At 43.6% G+C, this 13,833-nt stretch overlaps 1 long non-coding RNA gene across 1 annotated transcript; it reads left to right on the forward strand.

The window, feature by feature from the left end:
* The first annotated feature begins 11,135 nt into the window (after nucleotides 1–11,135).
* Nucleotides 11,136–13,833, forward strand: LOC115319718. The gene is made up of 3 exons (XR_005717647.2): nucleotides 11,136–11,384; nucleotides 12,208–12,268; nucleotides 13,793–13,833. It is a non-coding gene; the product is annotated as an uncharacterized LOC115319718 (long non-coding RNA).

Here is a 13,833-nt window from a genome sequence, read left to right on the forward strand (position 1 = left end):
TCGACGCCGTAATGATGCTTTCGTTCCGTCGGGCACGACTTCGTAGTCGAGCTCCCCGAGGCGACGAAGTAACTTGAGTGGTCCAAAATACTGTTTCAACAGTTTCTCACTCAGGGCGTGGTGACGGTAGGGCGTCCTCGCTCACAGCCTTTATCCGGGCTGGAAGTGTACGTCCCGGCAACGAAGTATGTAGCGACCAGCGTCGAAGCGTTGCTGGTCTTGCATCCGAAGATTCGGATGCAAGATTCGGAGCCGGCACACTCTCCGACATGCAGTTAACGCTGCTCCTAATGCTGCAGGTCTTGACCGTGCATGGATCAGCCGCATTGTTCGACGCGGGATCTGCGGAGGCAGTACTCCCTTACTTGCCCAAGCCATCTTCAACCACGTCACCAGGACTGCATGTGTCGGCAAGCCACGACGGAGCGACAGTCATCGCTGCTGATAACCCATGCCCGGACAAGCCATTCGCTACGGATCTACAAATCGCCTTTAACCAACGTGACCCACGTGATCCGACCCAAAGCTACATCAGGGCTGGCGACTTTGGCTTCGTGGGATTCGGAGCCGGCACACTCTCCGACATTCAGTTAACGCTGCTCCTAATGCTGCAGGTTAGTCCTTACTACCCTACCCAAGTGCAAAAACTGTTGTGCACTTTGCCGGCTCCTCCCACTACTCCAAGTGTCTATGACTTTATACATAAGCGGACGCGCCTCGTATTGTCTCGTAGATGTTTTCACCTTTTTGTAAACCCTGCTTTTTACCTCATTTTATTGCTGTTGCTCTCCGGTGACATAGAGTTAAACCCTGGTCCCCTCACAGAATTCGAAATGGAATTACTAAAATCCCTACAAAGTGGTCAAACAACTATTATGCAGAAACTAGATAGCATTGACCTCAGATTCGCAAAGCACGAAACCATGATGAAAGAAATGAAAGATAAACTTAACAAAACCGAGGGCCAGATAGAGAAGGTTAATAAATTACTGTCAGTTCAAGAGAATCGAATTCGGCAACTTTCTGAAAAAGTCCAGGAGTTACACAACAAGAATGTTAATGACCTTGAAAATAGAAGTCGGAGACAAAATCTAGTTTTTTACGGAATCTAAGACAACAGTCACTCCGAAACATGGAATGAGTCAGAGAATATTGTCAAAGAAATCTGTAAACAAAACCTGGGAGTTGAACTTAAAACCATAGAGAGGGCGCACCGCGTTGGCCGTTATAACCCAAAGTTCAAACGACCAATCATAGTGAACTTCGCTTCATATAAAGAAAAACAGAATGTTTTGTTAAATGCCAAAAAATTCAAGGGTTCGCCTTACAGCGTTGACCAGGATTACGCTTTTGAGACTCGAGCCACGCGGAAGAGGTTGTGGGAATACGCGAAAGAAAAGAGGAAAGATAGTACTAACCAAGTGAAGCTAAATTTTGACAAACTAATCATTAATGGGAAGGCTTTCACGTGGAATAAAGAGACTGAAGAAGTTGTTCCAGTAAAGAACTACTGACGCCCAATCAAGCCGAAGAAATGTATCCGACATGAACTAATCGCTGTCATAGTCAACTGCAGAAGTATTGTAAATAAAGTTGATAAATTTGCTGGACTTATCGAATCCGTAAAAGCTGATATTATTTTCGGAACTGAGTCGTGGTTGAGACCTGACATCGCTGATAGCGAGGTGTTTCCGAGAGATTATAGCGTTTATCGTAAGGATAGGACTCGTCTCGGGGGCGGGGTTTTTCTACTGATTCATTCTTCATTAAACTCATTCTTACTAGATCTGGGGCACGTTGACGTCGAATCGATATGGTGTAAAATCACCTTAGCAGATAGTTCCTCGTTTGCAGCCGATGTGTTCTACCGACCACCAGATTCTAATTTAAACACATTACAATTACTACATGAGATAGTTTCGGAGGCCTCTGGTCAGACTTTTGTACTTGCTGGTGATTTTAATTTGCCGGAATTAATGTGGCAAAATGAAATGTGCCAATGCAAGGTAAACAGCCGCGCTAACCTGGAAATGAAAAGTATTGTGGATACATTTGGGCTCTCGCAATATGTGAAAGAACCAACTCGAAATGATAATATCTTGGACCTTTTGTTTTGTAACTCTCCTAGCTTTGTTAACTCTGTCGTAACTATCCCAGGCATAAGTGACCACCATGCTATCGTTGCGAGTATAAGAACAAAAACCAAGAGGCAAAAATCAAACGCGTCAAGGAGGGTGTTTTTATTGGAAAAAGGTGATTACAGTAATATCTCTAAGGCGCTCCGTGATCATCTGCCTGTTTTTGAGTGCCTAGCTGAGGATTCTGACGTCCACAAATTATGGAGCCTGTTCAAAAGTAAGCTGCTTGACCTTGTCGAAAAATACATCCCAAGCATAGATTCCACTAGGCTTAAGAAACGAAAGAAACCATGGATGACATCAGCTATTCTTCGATTAAGGAAAAGAAGAAGGCGAGCATTTATTAGGTACAAGAGAACCAAAAGTGATACGCACTTGCAGAAGTTATCGGAGATAACACATGAATACGATTTGAATGTCAGAAGCGCAAAGGCACAATATTTCGAAAAACTCAGCGACTGCATGAAAACTAACTCTAAACTTTTTTGGAAATATATAAAGAATTGTGGTTCGGATCCCGTGGGTATCAGCGAAATTGTGCAAAATGGCCAGGTAATTTCAGATGATGCAGAGAAAGCCACGTGTTTAAATAATTACTTTCAGTCCGTTTTTTTGGCTAAATGCAGTTACCAAAGTATTTCATACACTAGCGGTGTTCCCGAAATGCCACCAGTCGAATTTAGTGTAAGTGACATTAAAACCTTATTGCAGAACATCGATGAAACCAAAGCCAGTGGTCCCGATGGCATCTCACCACGCGTTTTAAAAAGGTGCGCTCAGGCAATCTCGGCCTATCTATACTTAATTTATACCCAGTCGCTGGCTACGAGCGTTCTACCAGATGACTGGAAAGTTGCTCACGTTGTACCTATCCACAAAGGCGGTCCGAAGAAGGATGTCTCTAATTACAGACCTATTTCATTGACGTCTATTTTATGTAAGATTATTGAACACGTTTTTTATTCACAGATAGTGTCTCACTTAAACGCAAACAATTTGATTATCAGTGAGCAACACGGTTTTTGTAAGGGATTGTCTTGTACAACACAGCTTGCGGAATTTTTTCACGAATTAGTATCTGGTATTGATGAGCGCAGACAAACAGATTGTATTTTCTTAGACTTCCGTAAAGCATTTGACACGGTTTCACACTCGCTTCTTCTCCAGAAACTTAAGATATTTAATTTAGATTCAACTGTTATTAGGTGGATTGAAAGCTATTTGTCCCAGCGGCGTCAATGTGTGGTTTTGAACGTCAAGCAGTCTGATTACCTTGATGTTACATCTGGAGTCCCCCAGGGCTCCGCCTTGGGACCCCTTTTGTTTTTAATTTATATTAACGACATTTCTAGCCAAATAACATCCCGTATTCGACTGTTTGCTGACGATTGTGTTTTATATAGAAGCATTACGAGTGAGCATGACGCAGAACAATTACAGAGTGACCTGGTACGTGTTGAAAACTGGTGTTGTAAATGGAAGATGAATTTGAATCCAAAAAAGTGTGTCCATTTAAGTTTTACTAGGAGTAAGAAAAAAATCGATACTCAGTACAGTATAAATAATGACTTCATCAAAACAGAATGTACGTGCAAATATCTGGGTGTTATATTATCGAACGACTGTTCATGGAACGCCCAAGTCGATGATGTAGTCTTAAGGGCCGGCAGGGCATTAAACTTCATTCAGCGAAATTTAAAATGTTCCGAAACAAACTTGAAGAAAACGGCATATCTGACATGTGTTAGACCAATTCTAGAATATGCATGTGCTGTATGGGACCCTGCGCAGAAGTATCTAATTGAAAAACTAGAAAAAATTCAAAATAGGGCAGCGAGGTTTGTTCTGGGACGATATGGGCAAAAGGATAGTTGTACTGACATGAAAAGAGAATCAAATTGGGAATTACACTCAGCCCGACGGAACAAATTAAAACTGAAATTTTTGTTTTCAATATTTAATGGTCGACTGGGCATTAACAAAGACGATTACCTAAAGCAACCGCACTATATTTCAAGCCGTACCGATCACTGTTTTAAAATACGAGAATACCGTGCCAGAACAAACATGTACGCTAATTCTTTTTTTGTCAAGACCATCCAACAATGGAACAAGCTGTCGGAGGAACAAGTGTGCTCTGCAACCGAAGAATTGTTTTTTTCACGTTTGTAACCCCCCTGCAGTAACGCCTTTGGGCAATGCGGGGTAACTTATGAATAAAGAATGAATAAAGAATAAAGAAATCTGGCGAGCTGGCGGATTTCTCCGGCCCGTCGGGCAACCACCTGGTCGTCGTCGATCCCATTGTCAGCTGAATTGTGGGTCAGCAACGTGTCAAGCATGGTCATCATCCTCAGACCATGCGCCTGCTGGAAAGATGTAACTCCAGTAATCTCTTGACGAAAATAATCTCTGGAGAAGTGGAACAAGAGGGACAAAAGAAAACTGGTGGGTGACCGAAAAATCCCCCCTGATCCTGGTATCGAACCTGGGACCTCTTCATTTCCAGTAGAGTGCACTGCCAACTAGGCTAACCAGGAGTTAGACGTCAGTAGAGCAGACATCTTTTTTCAGCTGCCATTAGTCTAACGCCATCAAGGGTGAACTGCATGCATTCTTTTAAGGTTATGATGATAATGCAATTAAATCCAAACGTGGAAGCGAGCTCGACAAGAATGAAGAAATTATTTTCTGGAGAAGAGGAACAAGGGGACAAAGGACAAACACAAATCTCCAGACACAGCTAGGGGACTGGTGTGCGACCGAAAAAATCCGCCTGGTCCTGGTATCGAACAATGGACCTCTCCATTTACAGAAGAGCGCTCTACCAAGTGAGCTAACCAGGAGCTAGAGGTCAGTAGAGCAAAAGTGCTTTATCAGATGCCACCTGTCTAACACCAACAAGGGTGAATTGCATTGTCACCATATCCTCAAATGAATCCAAGCCGTTCACTTCCAGTCTGGAGACAGGATGTGGGTGTGGACACCAGCAAAGTAGAAATTTGGGCTAGTTGGTTCATGATCAGTATATACAGCGCCAAAAAAAACGACAGGACAAAGACGAGAGTAAACAGGACGAGGCGCACTCGCAACTGAAATTTATTTAGGAAAAAACATATAATATATAGGCCGTTAAAAACGCCTATTCATCCCATCAATCCAGAAGACATCTTGATAAAATCAAACTCTTTTCCTGAGAGGGCAAGGGAAGGCTCGCTAACGCATTCGTTAGCGAGCGTTAATGCTTTAGCGAGCCTTCCCTAGCCCTCTCAGGGAAAGAGTTTGATTTTGTCAAGAGGTCTTCTGGATTGACGGAATGAATAGGCGTTTTAACGGCTTATATATTCTGTGTTTTTTCCTAAATAAACTTTAGTGTGGACACCCATTCGTCGACGCAGCCTCAGCGAAAAACTGTTTAAACGGTACTTCTGACCGTAGAAGGTAATTCTTTGCCTCGGGGAGCTCAACTACGAAGTGGTTCCCGACGTAAAGCAAACATCATCTCGACGACGGCCACAACCCGAGTTTGTTCACGTCGTTCGACTCAGGCCATTGCACGCTCTGTCGAACTGTGGACTTTTCGTGTTCCAGAGAACTTCTTTAGCTTACCATTATTTTGTTTTGTTTCATGTAGTGTTGCATCAGGCGATGGATTTTAACTGGGGGGGGGGGGGGGGGGAGTAATGCCGCCTGCATGATCGAGAAAGCAGCTGCTCCCTTCATCTAGAAGATTCGCTTATAGTCTTATCAATGTACATAAAAGATAAGGAGGCCAGAACGATGCCTAGTCATTTTCAACCTAGCTCTTTCCCGAACATTTTAGGTCGAATAATCAAGATGACGAGCATAGCAAAAAAAAAACAAAAAAAAGAGTAGTGAACCGTTTGCCGATTTATTAACTGATTGTCGCTCTAGATAGCCAGCTGTTACGCTAACACATCGTCGCTTACCGCTACCACCGTCGACGCTCAATGCTGATTTCTCGACGAGTGTTCTTTTTCGTTTCTGGCGCAAGTCCCCCCCCCCTTTTCAATTTGTTTAGTTTATTCCGTTTTTTTCTGCCTCATCGTCTGTTATTCGTGACAGTATTCTACTTAAGAGTAAAAAAATGCATTGATTAATTTTACTTTTTTTAAATTTTTGCTCTAGTTAAACCTTTTTTATGTAAAGACTGATTTGTTTTTGCATTCCCGTTCATATTCTTGTACATATTGTGTTAAACAGTTTCTTTCCCCGAGACTACCATATGTCTTCAATCCGGCCCCTTATCTGAACGTTTGGAGACTCCTACTCTAGAGTGTAACTATCGCTCTTAGCTGCCATAACGAACTTGTGGTTATGTGATAGCATTGACCTCGAAAGAAGGGAAATTCAATGGTGCGCTGCTTGAGTCACCACAGCAAACGTAAGTTTTTATTTAGTTTATATGCACTTTTGTGGGCTGTTTCATCTATTGTTTAAGCAATAACCTACTCCCCCATGTTGCTGCTCTAATAAAGAGCCATAGCTCTACGTGCTAAATGCACACCATGGTACGTCTGCTCCCTAGGCAATGGAACCCTACGTGTCATCAACGAGCAGCCCGCTGGTGGCTTCACTCGACGGTGACCGGATGCTCGATTCTTCTTGTTGCAGCTGGCAAGTCCCGTTGTGGGCCGAAACTTCTTGTTTTTCCAAACCCAGAGCCGCTTATCCTTAAAAAAAAGAAAACATTTAAAAAAAGTGAATTTGGATTGAGTTACCAATGGCGAGAGCATACAACAGTAAATGTACCAACCCCGCCGGCTGGAAAAAGCGCCTGTTTCCCCTACCGGTCGCATAAATGGTCATTAATCTCAAAACTAAAAAATAAGACAATCACTTCTTCGCGCTGAGAGAGCTCTGCCATCTGCTCGGGGTGGTTCACATCTATGAAACCTTTCATCGAGCAAAACTGCCAAATCGCAAGACGGTCTCAAAACTTTGGGCGCATACCAATCTACGGGTTTTCCCGCCCATTTCGATCTAAATACTGGTCAAATTAATCATAGTGCAAGTCAATTGAGTCCAAGCGCCATTCAATTAAATCTTAGTACCACCCAATTCCCGGGGCAAGTCAATTTAATCCACAATATATACATGCAGGTGTTTTTTTTTTGTTTTTTTTTGTCTTTAGTGGTCGTGTTTTGCTTGCTATTTTGATAAATTAGACTAATTCTTTATACAATTAGGTCTTCTTGGGAACTACTGATATATTTATTATTATTTCGATCACTTGGTTGACTAGTCGCACGATTGACATGTTTATTACTTTTTTGGAAAGCTGGAGTTATTAGTGGTGCACTTGACTTTCGGTTAGCTTCAGCTGAATCGCCGTTTGTTTTTCGACTTTTCCTTACTTCGACCTATCATTAATTTAATTTACATGATAAAAGTTCAAGAAACATTCTTATGACTCTGTTGATCACTTAAAAGAAATATTAACAAAAATATAACTTTTTAGAAGCTCATTTGACTTTGTGATATTGTTTTGGCTATATAGTCTATTATTGAGACAAACAACTTCATAGAAGCAAGTTTCGTTACCCAGTCGATTACTTTGAAATAATATTGACAACGTGCGACTTCAAGTACAGCTAATTGGATTACATATCTGATTAATTCGTGTTACTATTCAACAGATTCATTTTAAATTGACTCAATAAAATGTATGGTTACATTTAATTTTCCACTGACATATTACACACAACTGAGTCGAAATCAGCACCACCGGCATCTTGATTACTTTAATTAACTAGTGCCTTTGACTTTAGGTTGGTATAAAGAAGACATCCCAAGCAGCACGTTGTGAATGGGCCATCGCCAGGCAAGTACACTACGGCCAACCAGATTTTCGATGATCCAAGACGGGGCAAAGTGCTTCGAAAAAGCAGTGTTTTGGTCCTTGTCTCGTGACTGGCCGTTAACATTAAGCCAGTTGATGGCCATTCATTTTAGGTCAGTCACTGGTCATGCACTTTCGGCGAGCCAGTGGCAATTCAGTTTTGACCAGTCCCTGGCCATTAAACATTGGCAAGCCACTGGCCACTGACTATCGGCTTGTGACTAATGGAAAGCAGCTGTAGTTGTACACTTCATATCTAATTTATCACAAACTGCCAGGAAATCGGGGCGTTCCTCAGAAGACAGTCAGATTTTCGGGACGTCAAGTTTCAGACCTTGACTCCAGAAACCTTTACATATTAATGACACGCGAAGCTGCTGCAAGATTTCTCAATATTTATTTGACTTTTTGTGTGCAGCATATTCCGGGTCATAGCCCGCGGACTATGCATGTTGAAAAGTTGAAAACATAGGCTGTGCGGACTGGCTACGCGTGCAGTCGATACAGGAATTTTGTTTGTCAAGATCGTCCTTTATGAGGCGACGAGACGGATTTTGTGAATGAAAGAGTGTGTTAATGATGATTTGTGTATAATACAAGCTTCTTTGTGAGCTAAGAAAGCAGACATTTGTTGAGGTGCGCCATGTATGAGAAGATGTTTGTGTCTACAAAGCACCAGGTGTAGACTATGCACGGCAGGGGGACTATGCACCGGGTGCGGGCTATCTAGGCAAGAACTTTTACTCTTGACCCCAAATTTCCTCCTGCGGACTATAGGCCGGGTGTGGACTGTATCCCAGAAAATACGGTACTACGTCTTACGACGCTGGTTGCGACATCCATTTCAGTCGTCCGTGGGACGACAAATAGTCCGTGGTCCCACCCTTAATATTTTCCCGGACTGCAACTGTAAAAACAAAATTAGTTGAAGGGACAGTGCAACGATGTTCAGTTGCAACTTTTTTTCACTTTCCACAAGCTTACTGTCACGAATGGAAAATCGAAGCCTTTAGTACCTTCGGTACGGCGTCGGAGACTGCCGGAATGTAGTGGAGGTGGATGCTTTAAAATGAACCCAAATAAAAGGAACGCGACACCTTTTCAATCTAAATATTTTCTTCGATGCTTGTTGATCTAAAATGCTTGCAAGCACTGTACGTGCTCTCATTATATAAAAAAAAACGCCTGTGCATTGCCTTATTCTTTGGAATATTCTAAAATAAACAAGAAACAAAATCGTCGCTCGAGGAAGGGTTTACTTTATTTTTTATATAAATCAACGCAGCTTCGTTTTTTTTTTCCGACTGATACTGTTGATATTTTTCAAGGTTGTAACGCAAGTGGTACAGCTCGCAGAAATATGAACTGGTAGAGGGAAATGCAAGCTATTAAAGTAAAAATTATATTATTTGAGCATCTGGTGCATCAAGAAGCTAAAAGGAATGTAGGAATGAACGGCCGCTTTCTCTTTTTTGAGTAAAGTTGAAGCAAAACAAATATGAACGCGATTTCTCAAATAATTAGCGGTACTTAAAATTCACTTACCGAAGGACTCGGTTATCTATGCAAAAATATCCGCATGCGGGTTGTCTTTTAAAAAAGATATGACCGTATGCACCCCCCCCCCCCCCCCCAGGCATCTCACTCTTTCTCAAATATTGTTTGCAATCCGGCTGTGGCGACGAGTTCTTTTTTTCGCGTTAATTGACGACGTCCAAGGTGCTACATAAGTTCACTCGTTCCTGTAGCGTGGCGATGTTCTTAAGAGCTTGGCTCACTATAGACCAGAAATTATTCCGCAACTTCAACCAAATCGTCATAAGTTAAGGATGAGGGGCTACACCATCAGCTCTTTCTGAAATATGCAAATAAGTATATCACGCAAAAGCTAATGAATACACGCGATCAGGCCACGAAAGGCAGGCTGGCTCACTTGCTCTAACAGATGCATAGGCTCGGTATCCTCTTCGCTAACCAATGCTTGTTGAAATGAATCGCTCTCAAGCTAGCATCTGGCACCCAGGCAAGTTATTCGTTAACCCGATATGCGTACTGTCTGAAAGGTTGGATATCTCAAACTTATTTACGACGACCCAAATTCAATCAACCTATTTGAAACATTGAACAAACGCGCAGAAAAATGTACTCGCACTAGTATAACAGGCAGGAAAACAGACACAAAAGATTGCTTTCAAAACTCCTAGAAGTTTATTACACACAGCATATTCGGTACACAAGTATAAACGTGCAAAGGATCTGCGAAATGTACAGACGTACTACTAAGCTTTCATACATCTAAAAAGATTGCAAAGCAAACAAGACCCGGGGCGATTCTAGGCTATATTGACTGTTCCCCCGGCAGTAAAAAAAATAATTTCACCGAAATTATATCGGCCGGCGCCTCTCATTGGCACTGCAATCAGTTCACCGTACGACGATTCATCGCTAGGTTGTTTTACAGGCAGCTATGATTAGCTTTCCTTTTTCTTCCTCTTGGTAAGAAGTTTCCCCAGATTGTTCCCGCAAATGGCTTGTAGGGTTAAAGTTTTTGTAATGAGCCGTCGCAAAATGTCGCCGTGAAGCTTTGTGGACGGCTTGCCGGCCAGTGACACACCCAAGACATAACGTCCCTGCAGCGTGCAATTCGCGTAATGAGTCTCGGTGATATGTTAGTGTCGACGAAACGTGTCCGTGAAACGTGTATCCACGAAAAGATTTCTATGAAACGTGTTTCCACAAAATACCGGACGAACAAGAAAGCCCGCATACTACCAGCAGTTGTCGCATGACTTCAGAGCAGCTAATGGCAGGCCACTGCCCGTAGAATTACAGGAAAATTATTGTACCGGCTGTCGGGAGAATAGACACTGCCTAAATTTATAGATAATCTGGAAGAGTACCCGTAGAAGAACGGTCAATCATTGCCAACAAGTGAGTCGTAGCGCACTTACCTTAAACTTAGCGGACACGAAATATGTATTCCGAGATATATGTCGATTTCGGCACTGCAGAACAATCACACAAAAAAAAAACGCGATGAAAGGGCTCTTCAAGATTCAAAACAATGCGGTACAAGCTGCCATTTTAAAAACCAAACCACACCACGAGAAATTCTGTGACTTCTGTGGAGAAATCGCTTGTTGCCGACATACGCGTAGGACTTTTCGAACACTCATTGCTCTGGTACACTTCGAGTACATTGAAATCAACGCTTGTCACACAGGCCGAAGCTAAGGGTTGACGGCGAGTCAAAGGAATGCTGGGGAGGAGGAAGCAGATGGGTTGCTGGAGAGGTGAGGAGGATACATCCCTTTGCTCCAGTATTTCACCTGCCTCCTTCTCCCCAGCCCGAAAAGCAGGTGCTTCTTCAAGGTCTGCAGGAGGTGCGCCCACAAAAGTCTTATCTTCAAGGGGCATTCCAACACTGAACATCGCGAGAGGATTTGTCATTGGGTACTTTTGAGTTAGTTCTAAAGATCAGAGTGCAGTGGATGCTAGTTTAGTGGTTAGCCAAGCAGTGTCCTTCTTGCAGGTGCCGTGCTCTGGCCGCAGGGAGAATATAGTTGCGTGACCGTAACAGAAAACACCATTGGCCTAAAATACGCATAGCGTCTACTCTGCTGTAAATACTGTGAGAACTGGACAGCAGCAAGAAGGTTAATTTTTGGAGTCCCCATTTACTGCCCAGGCCAAATTTTAACCAAAAACGGGATCTATGAAGATCCTATGTTTTTCGCCGTATGACCCACATTCTCAAGTAAAATGCAGAAATAACTGCGTCGTCTTTCTGCACAAGATGCTTATAAATGAACTGAAATCACAAAGGAAAAAATATTACCCAGAAATGAGTTGTGCCATAGATTTAGCAGCACTCTAGTAACAGCCTTTTTTCCGCGACGGTTCCTACATTAAAAAAAAAACTGTACCATTTTAAAACAATCTAATCCTAAATTCTTTAAATATAGAAAGATTGCCATAACTTAAGTAAACAAAATAAATCAGACACCATGATGACAACAAAGGAGAGTTCTGGCTCCAGGAGGTAACAAATTTTATATTTCAGATATAAAAAAATCAGCAACAGCACTTGCCTATTTGAGGAATTCGCAGAATAGTAAGATAATCGGACGTCCCTAAAATGACGCCCAACTTACGCTTAAGTAATTATAGATTTGTTTCGGGTGTTAAAAATTATTTCGCATGTAGATTTTGTCGTTCACGACCTGGGCGTCAACGGACAAAACGCCGCTGCTTACGCCTTGTCGTGGTGAGTACTACTGTTGACACTTTGCAACGACACTATATCGCGCTATAGACTCGTTTGTTTGACGCGCATGCAGTCTCGAGAGAGCTGTTTCGAGTGTCTGAGCTCGACAGAGCAACGACGCAGCAGTCTTGACACGAGAGCCGAGTGCGGATCGATCTGGTTGACACGCTCGCTCTGCTGAAATGTAAGCGTGGGAATTTCGAGCACCGTTAGCTTGCTGATGTTGCAAGGGGCTGATTTCTCATTGAGAATACTTTACCTTGCAAACTCCTGCGGAGCCGTTCCAGTGCTCGGCGCTCCTCCCTCGCAGCATCGCAACCTTTCTGGCGCCTGATAGGCAAAGAGATCCCGTAGCATCTGCTGTGGTTTATTCTAAATTGAAGTCGAGTAGCCGCGAAATAGGTGAAACGGTGCGACGAGGCGCGTTCTTGAAAAACAAACAGGGGAAAAAATATCTCGTAATCCTACTATGTGGTATCCTATTGAAAATCGCTCTAAGGGGGACTCCAAAATTTTTTAAAGGGTGCGAAGCGGACTTCAGGAATTCCTGAGATGTTTGAAGGGGGCACCGATATTTCCTTGTAGGTTCGTTGGCCCCGTCAGAGGCTCTCCTGAAATGTCTGAAGTACCTTTTACAATGCCTTGAAATGTCTGAAAGCCTGTCAAGAACTTTTCTAATGGGGTCGGTGAAGCCTTCAGGCTTCTTGAGATGTCCGTAGGGCCACGGCTTAGGTGGAGAAAACACACTTCGCAGAATTAGAACATAGCTACTTGTTCGCGATGGGGGAAAAACAAGTATTTAGAGATCGCCGATCGTATGTGTGTACGGTCAAATTTTTATTACTGCCATTCTCTCAGGCACGAGTGGGCTCCTGAAACCGTCTGTCAATGCCCGGGTGTTCGGTCACCAAGGAGGCCACTGGTAGCGACCGCCAGATGTGGAAAATTGACGAGCCGCGGGCCGACTGGTGTTGGCCGAGCGGCGTTTTGAGGCAAACGAAATCCTATCCGCTCGAGGCGAGATCCGTGCAACAAGCAAAGCTTTTTGCACGAAAATTGCAAAAAGGGGCAAGCCGAGAGCAGCGCGTTGCCCAGAAACAAGGACGCGGGGAAGATGGCAAAGGCGAAGAGGGAGCGACTCGTCCCGGGAACAGGTTCCTCCACGGGGGACGGTCCCCAAAAAGTAGAAAATAAACAGAACCTTTTTGTTTCTTACCAGAGTCGGAGGTCCTCTTTTTAGTCGTCAAGAACACGAATAGCAACAGCAACCCACACTGAGCTTCTCTCTACCCGGCGATGGGGTGAGGGGGCAGGGCCGCGTCTACAGTGGTCGGCGGGAGAGAGTGGTAAGCCGGGAGGCCAGCATATTCATATTCTCTCGGCTCGTGGGTGGTCAGCTTGTTGCCGCCGCCGCCGCCGCGGATGTCTGGAGGGAACCAATTTCCTCCAGGAAGGTGAGCATGGCTTTGAGGGCTCGCACATTGGTCTGTTTTGATCCGTGCAGTTTTTTCTTTGGTTCCGCAGGTGAACCCCAGTTCGGCGTTGGCCGCCTTCAGCACCGCTCG

This window comes from Ixodes scapularis, unplaced genomic scaffold (assembly GCF_016920785.2).
Source record: "Ixodes scapularis isolate PalLabHiFi unplaced genomic scaffold, ASM1692078v2 PGA_scaffold4__175_contigs__length_147842914, whole genome shotgun sequence".
Classification (NCBI taxonomy): domain Eukaryota; kingdom Metazoa; phylum Arthropoda; class Arachnida; order Ixodida; family Ixodidae; genus Ixodes; species Ixodes scapularis.